General features: G+C 31.9%; 1 protein-coding gene across 3 annotated transcripts in view; it reads right to left on the bottom strand.

The window, feature by feature from the left end:
* The window catches only part of Dmd (dystrophin), a 2,094,227-nt gene that overhangs the window by 1,848,871 nt on the left and 221,411 nt on the right, over window positions 1–23,945 (bottom strand). The gene's annotated exons all lie outside the window — the stretch shown is intronic.

Below are 23,945 nucleotides of genomic sequence, written 5' to 3'. Positions count from 1 at the left end.
TATACATTTAAGAGGATGTTGGTTCTAAATACTTTAACTTGCTATGAAGGCAGAAGTTTACAAATTTTCTCTTATTATGTTATTCCCTTTTGAATCCAAGAAAAAAACTATTAAGTTGAAAGTTTTTTTCTTTTTAATTTGGAGACACTTAGAAAGATATATTCTCACTCAGTAGAAACTTGCATGGCATTACATTTGAAAGTGGATCTATCTTTTTAGTGTTTTTATGTATAGACCATAGTATGGAGATTTCAAGTGGGTAAAATGAATCCCTTCAACATTCAAAGTGATGAGATTTGGAAAAGGCTGTCTCAATCTGTTTTGCTTCATGAGTAACTTGTGACACACTTCTAGGTTAATGAAGGGTGGCAGTGACACAGTAGGCATATTTGATTAATCATTATATGTCAAGTATTTGATATTCTAGATTGCTCAATCACAGTGGTATTTTAACAGTGGTTATATGGAAGGAAAGGAGGTACCAAGTAAGCAGAAATTGTTCCATGATGTAGTTTTGTTCCTGTTTTTCACAAAAATCAAAAGTGGCTGACACCACTTTGCAGGAATACTTCCATTGGTAGATGATGGCAGCAAATTCACTCCTGTGCTCCTTCTAGAAATTTTCAGGGAAACCCCAAAATGTAAGGTGCACATTTACTTCCAACTAAGTATCAATCAGATCTAGAGCAGTGTTTCAGCTATAACTTTGAAGTTGCAATCTCTTTAGAATTCCAGGTGTCTCTTTTATTTAAAATATTTTTCCTGATAACTTTAGTATTATTCATTTGGCAAAACTTAGTCAATATTGATACATAAGAAGAATTATTCACTGAGCTTGAGCATGTCTCTTCTCCATATGAAGATCCAGCTTTAGATGGAACTGTGGATATCCCAACATTGTAAGAGGAAACTACACATTACTAAAGATTTGCTTACTGGCCATATATGTAAAATAAAATGAATTTTTGGTAATAACTGAAGACTTTTCATCTTAGCAAGTGTTGACCATATTCTAGAAATGGAAAAATTCTTCCTTTAATAAGGGCAAATTAAAATGCAGAAACTCTGGATTTAGGAGTCTGTTTTTCATGATGAATAATCATTGGCAATTGGATTTAAATGGCACAACAGAAGGAACTGAATTGATACTGAATAATTTTTGAGTTCTTGATCCACCTCTATTCTTAAATATGTATATTTATTTGAGATTCCTTTGTGCATTTAACTCTCATCTATGCATATGTATATAGTAATTGCATAAATGGACAATTTTTGGTTCATACTGAAACCCAAGGATCCTATGCTACAGTTTTCATAAAAGTAGCAACTACTTTTCACAATTTGTATTAAGCTTTATAATAATAAATATGAAGCTTTAATGTGCCAATATACTTGCAATCATCAATAAACATATGACATGTCTCCACTAACAAGCAGATTGGAAAGAATAGCATCATTCCACCATCTGTGCCATGCAGACTCTAGTTTTGCAAGTCCTACTTAAACAAAAAGTTTACATATAAGAACAAGGGGACACTGCACATTGAGTTCTGCTAACCTTATATCTAAATTCCTACTTAATACTATGAATATATTGAAACCGTTAAACTTATTATTAAATATATATGCATATATATTAGGGAAAATTTAATTACTGTTGGCCTTTAGGTATTTGAGTCTTTAAAAATTATTGGTACTTTATTTTTGGAATAAGAATGGAATCACAATAAATCTAACAATATAGAAATAAACAAAGCCTCTTTGACTACCAGAGATTCTGCCAAAACCCCTATAATAACTGGCACTGAAAAAATTATAAGAAAAGGTAGAAAATATAATCATGGCAATAAAATATGCAAATATTTGAGGATGGTTTTCAAAAATACATACATGAAACGAAACTTTAATCATAAAACTTTACTAACTACTTAGCTACTGAAGGCAGAAATTAAGAGAAATTAATATTTTGTTTTTAATATTTATTTTTCAGTTGTAGTTGGACACAATACCTTTATTTTAATATGGTGCTAAGGATCAAATCCAAGGCCTCACACATACTAGATGAGCATTCTACCACTGAGCCACAACCCCAGCCCGAGAAATTAATTTTTTTAAATTTATTTTTTGGTGTAGATGGACACAACACAATGCATTTATTTTTATGTGGTGCTGAGGATCGAACCCTGGTCCTGCCTGTGCTAGGCGAGCACTCTACCACTGAGCCACAATTCAAGCTCCCCAAGAAATTAATTTTTTAAAAAAATATTTTTTAGTGGTTGATGGACCTTTATTTTTATTTATTTATACATGGTGCTGAGGATCAAACCCAGTGCCTCAACACATGCTGGGCAAGCACCCTACCACTTAGCCACAGCCCAAGCCCCAGAGAAATTAATTTTTGATACTTCTTAAATGACAGATGATGATCAAATTATGAAAAACCTAACAAAGTCAGAGTGGGCCTTAGAAGAGGACCACTTATGCAAATCCTTGGTTTTGTTCCATATTGCTATGCAGAACTGAATTCTACAGAAACATAATCAAAGGCATTACAAATATTCCTCTAACTACTCATAGTTACAATAGTGTCTTACACTTCCCAGTGTCCACTCTGTATCCCTATCATACAACAGAATCACCTGACCACCTGAAGATCTTTGCAATATTTTTCATGCCTGTGTCCCACTCCAGACAATTGAATTGTTCTGTATACCAGAGCTTGGGCATATGGTTGAAAATTATTGTACTTGGTGATGCACAACTTCACACCTACACACACACACATACACACACACACACACACACAGTCAACTTCATGTACTAATATGATGTTTCTGCTTCACGTCTTGTTTTTTTTTTCCCTCTGCCTTCCTAAACCATATGGAAAAGCAGATTCAACATTTTATATTTTTTCTGTATGCATTTTGATTACAGAATATCACCAACATGAGAAGCATAATTGTAGGTTATCAATTACTTTCTTCAGGGTATCAAGAATATGCAGAAGCAGAAGTAATTGCCCTAAGTACATATGTACATATTTAATAGTATATATTTATTTTTATGTGATTCAAACCTGTCTTGATGGGACACATTTAGTTAGAGAGTTAACTGAGGGGAAAAAAAACTGCCGATTTTGGAAAAACACAATGGTGATTTCTTGGTATAATTTCAGCCCTCTTATTATTCACATTGTATTTTCTGTATAATGACTTTTTATGTTTTTATGCACAGAATGTAATATTTGCTAATAGGTTGCCAACTAAGGCCACTTACCCCACAGGAACAATGCCACCCTCTATAATGATAAAAGGAAATATCTTCTATCACTGCAACTTTCTACAAAATACACTGTTACTCATGAAACCCTTTCTTTGCCATTTTATTCCTTCTCCTTCTCTCTCTTTTGTTTTATCTATGAAAACTCTTTACATATAGATAGTGATATATAATCAGATTCTTCCCATGAACACTTGCTAAACTACAGATTATCACTGGCTCAGTCATATTCTATCACCACTCAATACATTGGATAAAATGTATATAGTTGTTTATTATTTATTTTGTTATTTTTAGATATACATGACAGTAGGGTGTATGTTGACATATTATACATACATGAATTGCAACCCATTCCAATTAGGATACCATTCTTGTGGTTGTACATGATGTGGAGTTGCACTAGTTGTATATTCATATATGAACATTGGAAAGTTATGTCTGATTCATTCTACTGTCTCTATTCCCAACACCCCTCTCTTTCCTTCATTCCCCTTTGTCTAATCCAGTGAACTTCTAATCTTCCACACCACCCTCCGTTGTAATAGGTTAGCATTCATGTATCAGAGAGAATATTTGGCTTTTGGGTTTTGGGGACTGGCTTATTTCACTTAGAATGACGGTCTCCAGTTCCATCCATTTACTGGCAAATGCCATAATTTCATTCTTCTTTATGGCTGAGTAAATTAAAATATATGTAGTTGTAAACAGAACTGAACTGAACAATGTTCATTTTTTAGTCATTTATTTAAAATATATTGATAGTCAACCATGTCATGCATTAGGAATTGAAAGTCTAATAAGCAAAGGTTTCTACTTCCCAAGAGTTCAGAGCTTATTGGATGGTATACAGTTGTATACAAATAATTGTATTACAATAGGGAAATTGCTAACTTGCAGCAGAGGAAGCAACAGATATTGCTCTTGCTGGATTATGTTTGGTGGTCAGAGATGTTTTACAAAAGAGGTGATAAGATAAATTGGAATTAATTTACACTCAACAGTCTCCATGTATAATTTTTATAACATTATAATTTTGTGTTTATACAACTTATATAATTATTACAGCCAGTGTTAATAGCATATAATTCCAAATGTAGTTACAAGTAATAACTTATGTTCAAATATGATCATTACTATTTGATCTTAGAGCACCCGGAATTTTCAAATGCTTCATATAGAATGAAAAGAGCCTATTCCAAAAAATAAGAAATAAATATTTTATTGGTATAGTTTTTCACTTTCAAGTATATTTTCATGAGATAGGGAAAATTATCAATTTGAACTAAGTGGAACTTACATGAATTTATATGTATTTATTAACACATGAAGTTTTTGAGCAGAAAGGAAGGGTGTTTTGCATCATTTAGGACGTTAGCATAGAAATATGAAATGTATGTGCTGCCCACTGGCACCAGAGATTGGGCTGCTCTCACAATTGGCCTTTCATTGCATGAAGAACACCCATTATATACTTGAGATTCCTGTGCCAACAGGCTTACAACAAATGCTGGAAGTCCATTGTTTATGACTTTACTTCTTGCCAAGCATTTCAGTTATGTTTTCTTGGGTTATATAAAGGGTCAGGACCACGTACTTTAAGTGAAACAGGTAGCTATCTTCACCTTGCAATCTGGCAAATCTTATATTGCATTGCCTGCATATTAGTGTACAGTGGTGATTCTATCCCCTCTGATCTGATCTGAAATTCCTTAGAACTATAACTCTATGTTAGATAATACAACTGGATGGTTTGCCTCCAATATCACAACTAAGTACTAACAGGCAATGCTATCTAGGTGAGCAAGAAGCACTTCTATCTTCCATCTAAGAGAAGTTTATCATTATTTCATAAATCAAAGCAAATAAAATTTATTTTTAAAAGACCATTTTCTTTGCTGGGTGTGGTAGTACACACCTGTAATCCTAGCTTCTCAGGAGGCTGAGACAGGAGAATTGTGAATTCAAAGCCAGCCTCAGCTATGGCAAGGCAAGGCAAGGCACTGAGCAACTCAGTGAGACCCTGTCTCTAAATAAAATACAAAATAGGGCTGGGGATGTAGCTAAGTGGTCAAGAGCCCCTGACTTCAATCCCCAGTACCAAAAAAAAAAAGACCATTTTCTTTAAAAAACAGTTTCAGAGGGTTGAGTTGAGGCAGTGTCAGGTAACGCAGTATTAGGTGATGGTGGAATAATGTGTATGAAAGTAAAGTAACAGGCTAATTTTAGGAAGCTGGAGTAAAATGGCATAGGAAACCAAAAGTACCAACAATGTAGGGTAGGATTCAGCTTCTAAATCTTCATATGCTTCTCAGGAAATAAGAACCAAGTTAAAAGTGCTATAGAGAAGGGATGATGCTATTTAAAATTTTGGTGTTGGGGATGCAGCTCAATGATTGAGTGCTTGCCTAGCATGTACAAGGCCATGGGTTTGGTCCCCAGCAAGAAAAGAAAAAACAAAACAAATCAAATGTCTAGAATTCTCCCAGGTTGTATATATGGTGTGTTTTGTATGCAAAGCATGCATAAAAATGTGCATTGTTGCCCTGACTTTATATTTAGGGTTATGTTTAAATTTTCCCAGGTCTTAATGGAGTTAAAAATCAATGATTGTGTTGGAGTTATGCTTGGGCTTGTGTTAATAGAAGCAAGATAGACATGAGTACCAGAAAGAACAAAATTTAAAACAACAAATACTAAGCAGAAGAAAGATTGATATTACATCACATGAAAAAAATTACAGAATAAATGATTTTTTATAGAAGTGGAGTTATAATTTTCAGAACTTTCTTACACAATTATTTATAGGCCATCAAAAACTCCTAAGAAACTGTGATATCCTTTAACCACTCCAGTAGAGAGAAAGCATGTATGGAATGGAGACAGGAAACACAGTGAAAGAAGAACTTTCTGGTCAGTAAGTGCCTGCAGGGAGAATTTTGAAGTATGTATGATATCTGTAGTTGTTTGATCCTACAAATGTATGGTCCTGTACAGTAGCAAATTAAGAATATTAATAGCCAAGCTATGTATGGTGGTACATGCCTGTAATCCCAGCATCTCATAAGGCTGAGGCAGGAGGATCACCAAGATCCTCAGCAACTTAGTGAGGCCCTAAGCATCTTATATAGACCCTGTCTCAAAAATTAAAAATAAAATAAAATAAAATAAAAACATGCTGAGGATGTGGCTCAATGGTTAAGTGTTGTTAGATTAGATCCCCAATAACAACAACAAAAGGAATATTAATAACAAGACATGTGGAAACAGATTTATTGAAAATTCTGTAGTGAATGTGTGAACTCAAAACTGTAGTCACAAGACTGGATTTTGTGAATAATTATAAAATCCTGGATAGAAATAAGGGGCTATATTGATACTCTTTGGAATGGGACATGAAAGAGAATTGACTGGTGACAACAACTCAGAGCAAAAAAAAAAGTTTCAATTACAATTACTAAAGAAATGATTTATTTAGACTAGGTCTATGGAAACACTTTTTTACTTATTTATTTTTATTTTCTGTGGAAGTGATTTGGAGCTAACTTTGGTAGTAAAAGGCATATGTTGATAATTCTTTGGTCAGCTGAATTGTTAATGGTGCATTGTATTGTTATGCTTCAATCATCAACTTTTGTATTTTCTAGTTATCATAAAACACTGGGAAAAAACAACATCAGTACAAATGAGCATAGCTAGTGCCAAAATTTTCTTCAGATACTGTTAGAGGAACAATATTAGAACAGATAATATACCATTTCAATGGCAAGAAGGAATTCAAAGTGCAGAATGTGAATAACAACAACCTCTTAGGGTTGTTTCTTAAAGACCTTAGGACTACATGACTTATGAAATCCTACCAAAAGAGTGTCCTTTAGGACAGGATCCTGGGATGTGCATTCTAATAAGCATTTGAGGGAAATATTTTGTATTCAAGCATTTGGGAAGATCTGCTGAGTAAATGGCAAGGACATGGTAGTGATTAATTGAAATAAGAGAGTATGCCCTTTAGTTTTTTGGGACTGACTGACTTCACTTAGCATGATAGTCTCCAGATCCATCCATTTTCTGGTAAATGTCATAATTTTTTCTCTGATGTGAAAGCTAATTTACAATAGAGAGGGAGGTGGGGGACAAGTAGAAGTGCAGAAGATTAGAAAATGGGGAATAGAGGGAAAGGAGAGGAGATAGGCAAAGGAAAGACAGTGGAATGAATCTGACATTGTTTTCCCATGTACATATATGAATACACTATAGTGAATCTCACCATCATGTACATCCACAAGAAGGGGGTACGAATTTGAATAAGATATATTCCATGCTTGTATAATTATATCAAAATGGATTCTGCTATCATACATAACTAAAACGAACCAATAAATTTTAAAAAGAGCATAGCCATGGCTATAGTATTTATTATAGGTTCTCCCAGTAATTTAATGAACATCCAGGAATAAGAATACCTCTACATCTGCATGCACACTTTTGTATGTAGTAATAACTGTGTACCTAGCAAAACCCCATTTCATTTTTCTTATAAATTTTTTTGGGGTGGGCGGAACCATGGGTTAATTAAAAACATACTTCACTCAGAATTCTGTAGCAGAGCAACATTTTCCAGATATGTTTGCAATTACATGATCTATCAGAGGACAGTTCATGACATTTCAACAATGTTGGTAGGACCTCAAATGTATAGGTTAGAAATACCATGTGATTAAAAAAATAAGAAGAAATCACCATATGATGCAAGCAAGAAAGTATATATGAAGGAACACAGAAAATAAGTCAAATATAGTCCAATTAGCTGTGGAAAGCAAGAAAATTATTTTCTGCATGGTTAGAGCTTTTTGAAACAATTGGCAAGGATGTGCTAAGTACCATCTTCTTCCTAAAGCCTTTTCCCTAGTGGATGGATTACAAGTGTGTAATTGAACCTTGCCTTATTATTCTTCCATTTCCTTTCTAATTATATGAATGTGCACCATATAAGCAAAGTTTTATACCTATTACTTTAAACCAGTAAGACTTTATTTTACCCAATAATAATCTTAGAGTTTAGGCTATCTAGGCAATCTGTGTTTATAGGTGTTTACAAAGTTATATTATTTTATGTAAACTAATGAAAATGTCGGTGCTAATTGTTTTATACATTGCTTCTGAGAGGAAGGCATTTGCAATTGAGTAGCTACTCAGTACTATTAACCAATCTATTTCTATAGCTTCTGCTTTCTCATCTCCTTCATGGAGGTCATCTGCCTTCATTTGTTCCCCATATTGTCTAATCTCAATTTCTACATTAAAAAACCACAACGGTAAGAAGGATACTTTGCAGTTCAGCCCGAGAAAAGTGGTTTCTCAGGGAAGTTCATATTGACTTTAGTGTCTTAAATATATTGATTGTTCAATAAAATAACAAACTCTGTTAATTTACATATTATTCCTAGTGTCATATTTTTGATTTATTGTTGAGAATCAATGTACATAACAAGAGCATACTTTTCTTATTTTCTGAATTCCTTCAAGCAAAACATAATTCTATAATGATCAATTACAGCTTAACACTTGCTGCTATGATGAGGACCTTGTCAACATTGATCTAAATTGAAGAAAAACATCTTTCCTTGATTTTGGGAAATAAGCAATAAACAAAGTCCATTTCTTAGTGAGAAAACTCCTAGGCAATTTATTCCAAGGTATTCCACAGGATAATTAGGGTTTAATAGAATTATATATTTTACTATCATTTGAGAGAAAAGTTGTGCTCTGGGTTAAGTATTAGAGTTGAGGATTAAAAACAATCCACTAAAATTCCTGGATCACTTGTAGCCAACATTTACATAAAATAAATTCATCCATAAAAAATATAATATTATCTCTTCCTATTTTTCTTATGACACAAAAACTCCACTCAAGCTGAAAGGTAAACAAATTGAGTAGAAGCATCATTTGAGCTCAAGCCATAGTGAAAATTTTGTGGGTCTACATTGCCAGGAAATCTTGCTCAAAATTATACAAGGATAATTACATCAACAGAATGGAGAAAACATCTTGGTGTAATATCAAAAAGGTGGGGGAAGGAATAGGTTGTTGGAAAAGCACTGTTAGCAGATTGCCTAGAGAGAATAATGAAGGCATTTTGTCATGTTAAAATCCCATCTAAGCATTGAAATAAATGATAATTTACTTACAGAGTAAACAGACACATTTCAGTATATTTTAATATGTCATCATAGGTATGTATGATTTATGTATCTACACCTATGCACACATATACACCCTTGAACCTCAATTTGTATATAGTTGGAAGGCAATAAAACAAAATATTTTCAAGGGAGATTCCCAGTTGGTATCCCCAATACTATAATTGCCATTTCCTGCTACATCTACAGAGGAGTTTTATGTAAACAAAAGCTATGAACACAATTCCTGCGTTGATGCTTAGCAAAGAATAATATTATAAGAATATTACTGGATCACTATAAAACTTCCTTATTAATTGAATATATTAATTTCAAATTATATAAAGTACACAAAAGAAAAATGAAAACATTTTTGAATAATTCAAAATTCCATTTCCTGAATTCTGTTTTTTAAATATCTACATATATCCACATCTACATCTGTCTATAGATCTCTATTTTTTCCTTTACGTCATTAATAGATAACTATTTAAGCATCTTTCTTCAATCTGGGGAGTAACAACATAATTCTAAGGTGATGAATGTAGGCATGGAAATGAAATGACAATAGTAGAAGCCATTAAGCAGCGACCCCCTTTGAAGGAACAGACGAATGAGGAAAAAAAAAAGAAAAAACAAACAAACAAGCTAAGACTTTTGGAAGTAGAACATTCTTCTAAGGCATATTGGAAAGATCTGCATGGCTATTCTACCCTTGGCACAAACTCATTATTTTCTATTACATAAAGAATAAGCACATGGTAAAGAATCCTGGAAGTGAAGATAAGTTTGAAGGAGATTTTATCATTTTCTAATTATGTGATTTTGAACAAGTTACTTTTTTGTGTGTCAGTTCCCTTTTCTAAAAAAATGAACATACAAATAACTAGGGCTAATTGGAGATTCAAATATGATGATGTATACATTTTAAAGTATTTCATATTTATAAAGTACTATACTTACCACCCCTCATACTATTATTATTACATCATAGCATAGAAATTCAAGAGTAGACTTTTGTTGAGTTTAAGGAATAATATATTCATTTGAAGCTCAATCATTATTATGTGAGATTCTTCATATTATCTTACTTCAATTATTGTGCTTTAATCTTAAGACTCTAATTATATATCCAGTTTTACTTACTCCATTAAGTGAATTTAAAAAGGAGTCACATTAAATAATGGCCTTTTAATTTTCTATGACATAAAGATTTCCCATCGACACACTCTTTTTGCATCTTACACTGGTATAGTCTAACTCAATTAACTATTCATACTGGCAAATCATCTTCTACATTTTTCATAAAGATTATAAATGAAAAGGTTGTACTTGTCTTTCAATTAAGTTATATATCTTTCAAAAATAGCTAATAGTTTGAAGCAAAGGCAATGTTAAAATCATAGATCATATACAATGCAATTTAGCACACAAAAATGGAGCCAGCCAGATTATTTAAAAATTTGTTCATAGTGATTTTTTAGTGCAGCAAAATCAATTGGATGGAACATTGAACAGAAAAATCCAAAGGCTTATGTTGTTTAAAACATCTGGGCATAGATAACTGCCTAGGGATTCCATCTAACTGGTTTCTCTGATACCCAGTTAAAGATGTCCATTTAAATACATTTTGGCAGATTGTTTATTGGACATATCAGGATGTCAGAATCTCCTCTAAATGACTTCTGAATCACTTGGAAATGCACCATTGATTTGGATAATGGTGGGATCTACTTATTTGACAAGTTAAAAGGTCATAAGGTTTCAACAGGCAAAGTTTTGCTATGAAGCACCTCTGGAAATATTTTGTAAGTCTGGATTGGAATGAGGAGAAATGATATCATCTCCCAACTTAGGTAATAAGGATTTGATTGAGTTTACTTGCCAACTGTTATGTTACATACATATTACCATAGTTATTTTTGATTTGGAAGTATTTACTTATTATTTGGACCTCATTATTTATTTACTTAAACTACCTTGTAATTATTTATATACTGATTGGTCTTCTACTTTGCATTTGGCCAAAAAATGTTAGAGCAAAAGATTTTCAATTCAGAAACTTCTTTAAATATTTTCCATCAGTTTTAAATGATATATAAATATATATGCATGTATATATATATATATATATATATATATATATATATATACATGCACACTGGGTGAAAGGATACACACACGTGTGTGTGCGCACATACACATACACATAGTGAAAGGATACATAGATACATATAAGTCAGAGACTATAACAATACATCCTAAATTAAAAAAATAAGGCTTAACTTTAGTATAGCAATTGTTATTTTTGGTGGAAGATGGTTTAATATCACATTATTTTCCAGATAATAATATGATTAGATATCCTGAAAGGAACATGCTTAATTGTAAAACAGGAAAGTATATAGTAAACACATGCTTCTTATTAATAATAGAATTTACATAGTGTCTATTCTGTATCGCAACACACTAAATTAGATGCTTAACACACATTATCTTTATCACTTACAATTCTATTTAAAACTAGGCATTACCTTTTAGATATAAGAATAGTGAGTAAAAACATTATGCAACTTAATTCAGTTGAACTGCTAATAATTTTGGAGAAATCATTCAAAGCTCAGTTTTTCTAAACCTTAGATGCCAACCCTTACTTATATAGTGTATAACTAAACAGAATAACAATATTGTAATTATAAAAGTAAAGTACTTCTCTTGATAACTAACAGAAATATTATTTCTCAAAATATTCTATTATTTATTTATGTATTTTTTTTCATTTTAACATAAGTTTTCCAAATGGTGTTTACCTTCTTTGGTTCAGGTTTTCTTGAGATTTGGGGAGATCTTACATGTTCTGGCATTGATGAAAGCTATATACCTTCATTTTAGGAAAATGCATTTATATTTGTATGTATATCCATTCTCTTGTATGTAATTTCAAGGAATTAATTCAAATTTTAGGGTGTCCAAGTGTCCTCGTTTGCCTGAGACTAAACAGGTTTCTGGGTCATGGAACCTTTAATTTCAAAACTGAAAATTTTTGAGACAAGCCAGGAAAAGTTGGTCACTCTAAAATGAAACATTTACATAATAATTTAATAAATTCTTTTTACTAGATGCAAAGGCTTTGAATTGTATATATTGTCAAAGAGGATATAAGGTAAAGAAAGAAATGAATGCTTTACTAGATAAAAAAAAACTTCATTTTTAAAATTCCAGCATAAAAAAACAAGTTTTTTGTAGTGATAAATGCTAATGGTGTAGAAAGGGGAGATGAGTAATTTCTATCAGGTATATGAGACTTTTATTATAATTCAAATGTTTCAGGAAAAGAAACCTTTATTATTTTATGTATTAATGAGCTAAATTAGACTTTCAAAATAATTCAAAAAAAATTAAAATGTAAATATTATATTGTTTTAAGTGAGTGTATCAGTGAAAGAATTTGTTCGGTGAAATATACAGTATGGCTTACATGCAACATAACAACTTCATAAATTGATCATTTTCTGATGAAGAAGAATTTATACTGACTCAATCAGTTATGTATGAAATTAGTGGCTCAATTTCTAAAGGCCTTGCAAAGGCATAATTCAGTATTTTATGCTAATTATTTTCTAATTACAAGTTTTTACTCTTAATACTAAATGCCATAAGTAGTAATTATAGTTCATTCCTAACATCATACTTGCTTCTAAAATGTAAGCTTCAATCATTGTTCTCTATAAAATATGGCATCTTTAAGATAAAAGAATATTTTTATAACTCACAAATTCACATTTCTAGAGTTGTGACATGTGTTTTTGTTCCACATGACATGTAATACTAAAAACAACTCAGTTTATGTATAATTAATCAAGAATTCATTTTATAAATTGATAATATGACAAACTGACTCCAGATTGTCCAATCAGAGTTTACTCTCCCTTCAAAACAGATTTCCTTTATCCTCTATCCTTAGAAATAGAATTGGATGGTAAATCTCAAGACAAAGCATAGCTATCTTAAGACAACAGACTGTCAGAGGCTGTTGTCAGAGATTTCTCCTATCCTTTGTCACTTTCTACTCATATATTTTTAGGGACAAGATTCTGTAAAGGCAGGCAATTTACACAGAGACAACCATCCACCCCAGTCATTGCTTTGTAACTGTTAAGATAGACAACAATGAATGTAGCATATACTATAGAAATCCGTATAACACAATTCTAGAATTAAGTGTTAACTTAATGCTATGATGTGAAAAAAAGGCGGGGGGGAAGCCCTTTCAAATGCTAGCAAAAATAGAAAAACCTCAAATTTGTATAATAAATCTTCTAATTTGACTGAAATATTTCACTACATTCATAACCCAGATCTTAGTAGAGCTGGTAGTTCACCAAAGGCCTACAGCCTACATGTAAACAATGATATAGCTGAATTTATTAAATCACCAAAAATTTGAATCAGGAAAATACCCCTGAGAGACATAGGATTGTACTCTTTAAATTTGCTTATCTATTTATAGTCAATATTGTGATCATTGTCTTCACTGTGAATTCAGACAGACTATATCATTCAAGGGTTTACTGTATTTGGAAAGAGAAAAATGTCAGAATTCTAATCCATAGATATTAAATATGTTTTCCATGAAGATCAGATAATTGAGAATTTTTAAAAATTAAACTTCAAAATGCAAGTATTTTTTAAAAGTTTATTTTATTTTTGTTTGTTTGTTGGGGTACTGGGGATTGAACACAGGATGCTTTACACTGAACCCTTTTTATTTGTTATCTTGAGAAAGGGTGTAGCTAAGTTGCCCATGCTGGCCTTGAATTTGCCATCCTCCTGTCTTAGCCTCCTAAATAGCTGGGATTGCAGGTGTGTGTCATGATATCTAGGTTCAAGTAATTTTTTAAAAAGAATTTAAAATAATTTTTTAAGTCAAACTAATTTTAAGGTGTAACATTTACTAATATATCTTTCAAAACAACACCTGTTATTAACATGTGTTCCTATTTTCTTAGTATAGGTAGCATAATTTTATAACCTGCAGTTACAAAATGTGACTTTAACATTTTATACTATGAAATGTGGTAAAAGGTTTGCTATTTAATGTAGGATATGAAGTTGGCCCAATTTTTAAAAATTAATTATACACTAACTTCTAATTAATATGTAAAGTAAAACGTTTTAGAAAAGTTGATCCAATATATTAAAATCCAGTTTGTTAGATTTTAAAGGGTCAGTTTTAAAGAATTTCAAATACTAATACGTCTATTAGTGTACACACACACACACACACACACACACACACACACACACACTGCAACCCATAACAATGTTTTAGTCAACAAACTATATATATGATGGTAGTCCCAACAAGTGTATATTTGCCTAACGCCAACATAGCTGTCTTTGTTTGCATAAATACTCACTATGATATTATTACAATATCACCTAAGGACTCAGTTCTCAAAAGTATTCCTGCCATTAATTGATACATAATTTTACACACACACACACACACACACACACACATTTATACACATACACACAAAAATTCATATATGGAATATGTGTATGTGTGTGTGTTTCAAGATTGAAAATGGGGTTCTATTTGTCCAATTATTTTAATAGACCACATCATTTTATCATTTTTTTGTTTTTCTATTTAAAGGGTCAAAGACTAAAAGAAGAATACAAAAGTAGGATGCATCACATCAGTCTCCAGTAGAGAAATGCAGAGGTATTTAAATGATTGAACTCTTCCACAAATGTTACATTTGTTGCCAAGAAACACAGGTGCTTCTAAACTCACTTCCTTTGGCCATATAAAAATTAGTAGACACGGCCAATTTCACTCCTCTAGGGAGGAATCTTCTCAGTTAAGAAAACTCTAGAGACTAATATTCAAAACCAGTTACTTTTCCACAGGGTCTGAAGATTTGGAGATAGGTAAAAGTTTTCAGAGAGTTCCTATATTACTGCTAAATATTGTTGGCAGTGTTAGTATTTGACATTTACACCTAGGGAACAACTAATCTTTGATTCTTGCTCTAAGTATAAAAATACTAAAACTGTTAACACCTTGGAAGGATTTTAATATGCGCTGGTAGCATTAGTAAATATTTAGTACTTAACTTATGTGTCAGGGCAGATTTTGAGAAATCAAAAATACATTTTTGGGTGATAGTTATGATTGTCATTTGAGAAATTCAGGTTGCACTCTTTCCTCGGGGACTTATTGAATAATATTTATCTAGGTGGCATGGCACATTTCCAGCTTTGTTCTAGAAAATGTGTTTTCCACTTACACTCATTCTGTATAACATAACACTGTGTTGTTACGCACAGGCTTTAAAATTAGAAAGTGTGTGGGTGTGAATCCTATTTTTGCAATGTGATAACTGCAGACCTTTGGCATATTTCATAGCCTCTAACTGAACTGAGGATAAAACAGATTTATCCTTATAGGGATTATTTTAAGCATTCAATAAGGATATTAAAATACAGAACTTAGAACATGGTGTCACAAGAATCACTCAAAATTTGTTTTTTTTATAATTATGATCTAGTGACACATTCTTGCTTATCAATGGGTTCTCTGGTATATCTTTACAACTTCTTGGTATTTTCTAGTCTCTGCTTTCAATGCATTTTTTCTATATCTATTCAAATTCTAGATGTCTTTAAGATGTAATCTCCTAGGAAATTAATCGTATTGTCTTCAAACTGAATGAACCATTCTCTGCTTTCTGTTCAGTACCCTACTAAAGTTCCCTCTATTTTAGTATTCATCTCATATTTTTTGCAGCATGCTGGATTCAACCCAGGGACTCATGCATGCTAGGCTATCTCCCTACCACTGAGTTATATCCATAGCCTATATGACTTTGTACGAAATTGTCTTTTCAAATGTGAACACCCTGAAGGTAAGAATATATTTAATTATTTTGTACCTGGTCCCAAACTACCAAAGTACCTTGCAAATAGTAGGATTTGATATTGGGAGAAGGTGGAGTCTGAAATGAATAATTTAATTTGCTACAAGCTTATCTACATTAGAGAGCAATGAGTTCTATAATTAAAAATCTGCTGAGAAACTATAATGATGAGGAAAATTTAATGTGGAAGTAGAATATAATAATAAATGTTAGGCCTGGGGTTGTGGCTCAGTGGTAGAGTGCTTGCCTGGCACATGTGAGGCACTGGGCTCAATCCTCAGCACCACATAAAAAATAGATAAATAAAATAAAGGCATCGTTTCAAACTACAACAAAAGATTAAAAAATTATCTAAGAACATTAAATATTACTAGAATTCAGATACTTAAAACATAAGTTTTAAGTATTATAATATAATATAATAAATTTAAAGAGACTCCTGAAAATTATTAAATTGCTAAAGAAATATTTCATATTTTAATGGAGGACTGTTCTTGCTCAATGATGATTGACTCTGGTAAAAGTGACACAGAAAGGAAGGAGTAAAAATGTTGTGGAAAATGCTGAGCCATCTAGCTAAGCAGAAGCATGTATCTAAGAATGAGTTGAAAGACTCAAACCAGTATTGAACACAAAGAAGCTCATGATACATACCTGTTGCTATTCAATTCTTTTTTTTTTTTTTTGTACCAGGAATTGAACTCGGGGATACTCAGCCACTGAGCCCAATCCCCATCCCTATTTTGTATTTTATTTAGAGACAGGATCTTGCTGAGTTGCTTAGTGCCTTGCTTTTGCTGAGGATGGCTTTGAACTCAAGATCCTCTTGTCTCAGGTTCCCAAGCTGCTGGGATTACAAGCACACACCACTCTGCCTGGCTTCGATTCTTTTCTTTCTTTCTTTCTTTCTTTCTCTCTCTCTCTCTCTCTCTCTCTCTCTCTCTCTCTCTCTCTCTCTTCTTTCTCTCTCTCTCTCTCTCTCTCTCTCTCTCTCTCTCTCTCTCTCTCTCTCTCTCTCTCTCTCTCTCTCTCTCTCTCTCTCTCTCTCTCTCTCTCTCTTTCTTTTTGTGTATGCAAGGCAAGAAAGAACTCTACCAACTGAGCTATATCCCCAGTCTTGGCTTCAATTCTTAAATGATAACTCCATCCTTTAAACAGGATAATAAAACATCAGTGTAAAGGAGAGCCAATGCAACTCTTAGGGAAACAGAACTTTATGAATTAAATATCTTTGAATCAATTTTATTAAAAAACAAAAGAAAATTTAGTATACAGGGATATTTGATTAAAATATCCTAGAATCTTGCTGACCTAAGCATATTGAAAATTGAAATCAAAGAGATAATTATTATTATTCTCAGTAAGATACTAAACTAGAGAATAGTTAGAGAATATTTATACTTTGCCTCTACAAATGGATATTTAAAAAAAATATCAAGACTCAGGAGGAAAACCAAGTAGGGCAAGGGGCTTATTCAAGTTTAAATTTACAGTAACATTCTTTTCTAGTTTCATAAATAAAGGAGAAAGAAGTTTCAGTACATCCAGCCATACAACTATGAATTCCCCTGTCATGTTGAAGTATGTAACTATAAAATCACTGAGATAGTAAACTATATGAGTACAAAGTTATACTTTAATCTCTACTGAAGTAAACTTGAACCACAAAGCAAGTAATGACCACAAAGCTTGTAAACCATGTTCATTAGAGTAAATTGATTTTTTCAATCTAGAGGAAATGGGATCCAAAAGAAATGGAATTTGTTTGCTTAAATTCACTGGCTTGCAAGGTTCACTAGCATTACGTAAATTTACCTACATTCCATTTGCATTCCCCACACCATATCATATACCTTACATATATTTACCAAGATGATATACATGTATTTACCCACAACTACAAATATAGTATTAATCTCATAGTATATTAATCTCATATTATAGTATAGTATAGTATAGTATTATAGTATATTTATAGTATAGTATAGTATTATAGTATATTATGGTATTATAGTATATTATAGTATCTATAAAGCTATACACATATTAAATAGAGTATAGGTATACTATACAATATATCTACGCAATATATCTCTTTTGCCACAAAGCTTTAATATTATTAGTTTTTGTATACTACTTGGAGAAAGGGTATTCTTGTTACCTTATATTCATGTGATTCTGGGTATAGAACACAGGGCCTTGTACATGATAGCCAAGCACTTGACTATAGTACTCCTTCCCCATCCTTAAAGGCTCTCTATAATAGGATCATTTCAAGCCTCAAACAAAGCTTGAATCTTTCAGTCTCTCTCTCTCTCTATATATACATATTATTTTCATAAGAGCACATAGATATTATTTCCTTTTTATAGAAAAGTTTGAGTTTGATGTAAACATATTAAATAACTTGGCTAAGATAATAGGTAGTAAGACAAGAAGCTGATCTCCAGCCAAACCACAAAGGCCTCTGTAATTTTGATTTTGCTATTATCTTGGTTTTATGATAGAAGGTTAATGAAAATATATATTTTCCCCAACTCTTGGTTAGGACTGAGAATTTTCCAATACTATAGCATACATGTTAGTGAGGAAAGGATTGCACACAAATGTCTGTATTCACATTTATGTGTCCACATGGCTTGTAGTTAAGCCACAAATTAAATTTCAACATTATAGTTCAAACAAGATATTTTAAAATTCCCACAAAACAGATGTGCAATCCTATTTATTTTTCCTATTCATATCTATGTATCTTTTAATTTCTTCTCTATCTGGGAAATTTGGTAGCTTTTATAAGTTCATAAAGAATGCATAAAAACATAAAAAAGGAACTAAGCACTTAAAAATTTCTCTATATTATAAATTATATTTTGTTTTTAACTTTTAATTTTGGGCTATACAAGTAATATCTTGTAAAATTTAACTCCTGTCTTCTCATCAAGCCCCCAATGAAGTAGATGATGTTTGTTTTTAATGAAGGCTTGAGGTCACTGTTATAAGCAGAGTGGAAAAAAGTCAGGAAGCCTGCTTTAGAGAACTGGAGATATTTGGTATCTTTTCCCCCATTGAAATGAAAAGGTATTTTAAAATAAGCATCCTTTTTGCTTCAGCTACAATTGTTTTCTTCCATATTCTCTAGTACTCTTCTATCTCTAATCTTTTCCTGACTCATCCTTCATATGTTAGATAAATATTCCACAGGGATACTTTCCCTGATCCCAAACCTAAGTTGAATACCTAATGTTATTCTTGTTCATCGAACTTGTATTTCATTTGGAAAATTTATCTTAATTCATAATTGTTTACATATGTGTTTGTCTAAGACCTGATGCTTTCCCAAGGATAAAGGCCAGAGAAGGCAAACTCTTTTGATCTTATTTTGTTAGTAATGTCTGACCCCATTTGTGGCATAAAATCAGAATGAGGTAACTTGTAAATATAGTTGGCCACAGGGTAATTATTAAAATTTCCTAAAACAATGTTTCATAGGCCATTATCTCTCAAAAGGATTTTATTTGTAGTTGGTGGTGCTAGGGATTGAACCCAGGGCTTTGTGTATGTGAGGTAAGCACTCTATCAACTGAGCTATCTCCCCAGCCCCTCTCAAAATATACATTTTAAAAGTTATTCTTTAACCTCTTCTTCAAGTTTTGTTAATAAAAATACCAAATATCCTGAAATTTATTTTACTTTAGTGATCAAAAAATTGTGTCTGTATATGATAAAATCATATGTGACATTTTTCTTTTATCAGAAAACTATTATAGGAAATGATTCTCTATTCCTAAAGAAAATTCTCTTATCTGAAAATAAAAATTTTAGAATTGACCTTATTTCCAATTTTCTTTGGCTTCCAGAGGATCTCAGAGTGAAGTACCTTTTATTCAAACCATTAGCCTCTTTTGTTTGGATTAGAATATAAGCACCTGAGGTCTGGCCCCCTTAAGTACATTCTCAAAACCTGACCCAGAAAGAAAAATTTGATACTCAAATATAATCGGGTCATCATTTTCTTATAATTAATTTCTAAATAGCTTCCCATTGCTTGTAAGATAGATATAGAAATCCTTAGGAATTTTAGCATGACCTACAAGACCCTGAATGGAGAAGATCTTTTCTAGTTGCTCATCCTTGTATCATTTTTTTCTCCTTAGATTTAGGTACCCTAGCCTTTCTGTTCATTTTCATCATAGGAGCTTTGCATGAACTCTTTACTCCAAAAGAAAGGGCTTCCATTATCTCCAATAGTTAACTGATGTTCTTTCTTTATTTATTTATAATTATTTGTGAGGCTGGGGATTGAACTCAGGACCTTTCAAATGCTAAGCAAGTGCTTTACCACTGGGCTGCATCCCTAGCCTTATTGCTTATCTTCAGATCACAGCTAGGAGTCCTTTCCTACTGGATTGCTCACTTACCACACTCTGCACAGAACCCCTTGCCATGTGTTCTTTCTGTATCTATTTGCAATTTCTACTTTACGATATAGAAATTCTTGTTTTTCCTATTGATAGTAAGTTCCAGAGGAACAGGAACATTTCACAAGAATTTAGTTTTTGTCTTTTTTTTATTATTTATTTTCTCACTGTCATACTATAGCAACTGGTGTCCTTTATCTACTAGGAGTTCAATAAATATTGGAATAAACTGAAACATCAGACCCTAAGTCTGTAGAGATACATAATTCCATTCAATGATATTTCTATTTCTTTTTCATTATTTCTTTATACATTTTACTATTAGTAAATATTTCTAAATCTTTGTTTAAAATAGTAGAGAAAAAGGCAAATTAATACAAAATTAGAATTCAAGTATTATGAAAGGATGGCTCAGGTTGCTTTACTTTTACTATAAAATGCTTTGACTGAAATGAAATAAAACAAGAGTAAAATTTTAGAATCAAACTTTTATTTCATGTTGGCTATGGAAAGGTACAGATTAACTAGGATGTTATAAACTATGTCATAATCTTGATCAGACTTTAGATTTGATTGTATATATAAATAATAAATCCCTACACATTTGGATAAATCAATATAAAATTATTACATATTTTACAATGGATTGTAAATAGTATGTTGATTTTTATGAAAGTTGAGAAAATCAGCTTAAAGCAAAATAAATTTGCCATAGTTTATACACATCCTAAAAGAAATGTTTGCAGATTTTGATTGCATGACAGGTTGCTTTCATGACAGAAACATTAAAAACATGTTAAATGTATTATTATTAATGCAGTACAACCTTCACATTCAGATTTAATCATTATCTTAAAAATTACCTTATACTCATGGAAAAATTGATCATTTGACTTTTTGTTTACACATGATCACCTGTAGAAAGTAGTTATGATTCTGTTCATTTATTGTTTCATTCAAAAACCCTGACTTCTGTGCTGACAAATATGACTTCTTCCAACCATTTTTGAGAGATATAGAATAAACAGATGATTAAGGAACCTCTTTCTGAATGCATATTTTAATGTGAGATCTGAGAGATACTAATATATGCTTAAGCTTTGCCATCAATGAACATAGTCTCTTGAGAAAGACAAGGCTATACTTTCAGCATGACTTCACAAATATTAAGAGGGTAGAATAAAGGAAACATAGAAAGGTAGATCTAAATTAGACTAGAAAAAATACAAAGGAGTAGACATAGGAAGGAAGGGGACCCCAGACAGAAAAATATGTATGTGCTGTATGAAACTGCATAACATATTTAAGAAAAAGGAAGAATGTGTGTGTGGTTGGGGTCATGGACATCTGGGGGAAGTAGGTTAAAGTGATAACTAGGAGTTGTAAATAGTGAAATCATTTAAAAGGAAAAAATCCATGATGTTCCAATTTTTATGATAAAATAAATTTGGTTTTTAGATCAATAAACTAAATTTTTAGTACAGTTGTATATTCAATATGCATATATTTTTAAATTATTTAAAAGGTTGCTCTCTATGTACATGCACATATAAAGGCACATGTAATTCTGTATATTATTTAGTGTGGGTGTATATATATATATATATATATATATATATATATATATATATTTGCAATGTGTACAACAAACACTGCAAGATTTTGAATATTTAAACAAAATAAATGACTTTCTAAATTGCAAATGTGTACATATGGAAAATGGATATATCTGCTCATGCAACTGCTTTTAAAATTCCATAACTTCTGCCAAATCAAGCAACAGTCACTCTGGCAATATGAGCACACAGAAATAGTGAACAACATAAATGTTAGCATTTATAGATCAGCCTTTATGGGAATATACTTTTTCATGTAAACAATGCACTCAACATATTAAAACAATCTCTTTATGTTCCTCACTATGGTTTTATCAGGCTAGCAGAAAAATTTGAAAGGAATCAAAAAGTAGACTATCAATATTAGTAACTGCTCAAGCAAGATGTATTTACAGGCAGTTTACTAATTTACATTCAATTTGTATCAAAAACAAAGAGTGGATGTGCAATAAAATGAAAACTTTTTTTTTAGAGAGAGAGAGAGAGAGAGAGAGAGAGAGAGAGAGAGAGAGAGAGAGAGAGAGAGAATTTTTTAAATTTTTTTTTTAGTTTTCGGTGGAAAACTTTGTTTGTATGTGGTGCTGAGGATCGAATCTGGGCCGCACGCATGCCAGGTGAGCGCGCTTACGGCTTGAGCCACATCCCCAGCCCCCCAAAGAAAACATTTTTAAGTGTCTTTCTATCAGTGCACAAACTTGTGTATCAGTTGGTTTGGGGGCTATATTCACTACCCCTAGAACATAAATATGCCATATCTCAAATTTCTCTCATTTTAGAAGTTTGTTTTTTCCTATATAAAAATGAACATGTTTGGAATGCACAATAGCATCAAATTTTGCATTGAATGCTTCCCTAGCTATCTCAAAATGTATACAAATTTTTGGAAATTAATCACAATTTGTTTATCAAATATATTTACATGGCATCCAAAAGAGGAGCCTAAACAAGTAATGGAAATCTCATATGTATCTGTAAGTTATCTTAACTACTTCAAATTTATGGGCCCCCAAAAGAGTGCTAAATCAAATATGACTTCTCCCAAGCATTTTTGAGAGATATAGAATAAACAGATGATTAAGGAACCTGTTTCTGAATGCATATTTTAATTTACTCTCTGGCTATGGAGATTTTAGAGAGGTATATAACCTAACGCTGTGTTTCTAAATCATGCTGCTGTAATATATTTTTTTAAAAATACAGAAGTTAAAATTCTTCAGAAAGACAGTATGATCTGTTTTAAGCTATGTTATATTCTTGAGATAACATCATCATAGCTAAGAAGGAATGCTTATAATGACCCATGTAATTACACAAACTGCAAGCACATACATGTCCCTTTTTGAGCTGTTTAATCTGAGGATATCTGGAATATCAAATAGAATGATTCATAAGTAAATTATGTTGACCAGCATTTTATTTTTTTTAATTTTTATTTGTTTTTTTCTAGTTATACATGCCAGTAGAATGTATTTTGACATATCATACATACATGGAACATAATTTCCCACGTTGTTTGGCATT

The sequence above is a fragment of the Ictidomys tridecemlineatus genome, chromosome X, assembly GCF_052094955.1.
Source record: "Ictidomys tridecemlineatus isolate mIctTri1 chromosome X, mIctTri1.hap1, whole genome shotgun sequence".
Taxonomy (NCBI): Eukaryota; Metazoa; Chordata; class Mammalia; order Rodentia; family Sciuridae; genus Ictidomys; species Ictidomys tridecemlineatus.
This window is presented reverse-complemented; position numbering and strand designations above follow the sequence as displayed.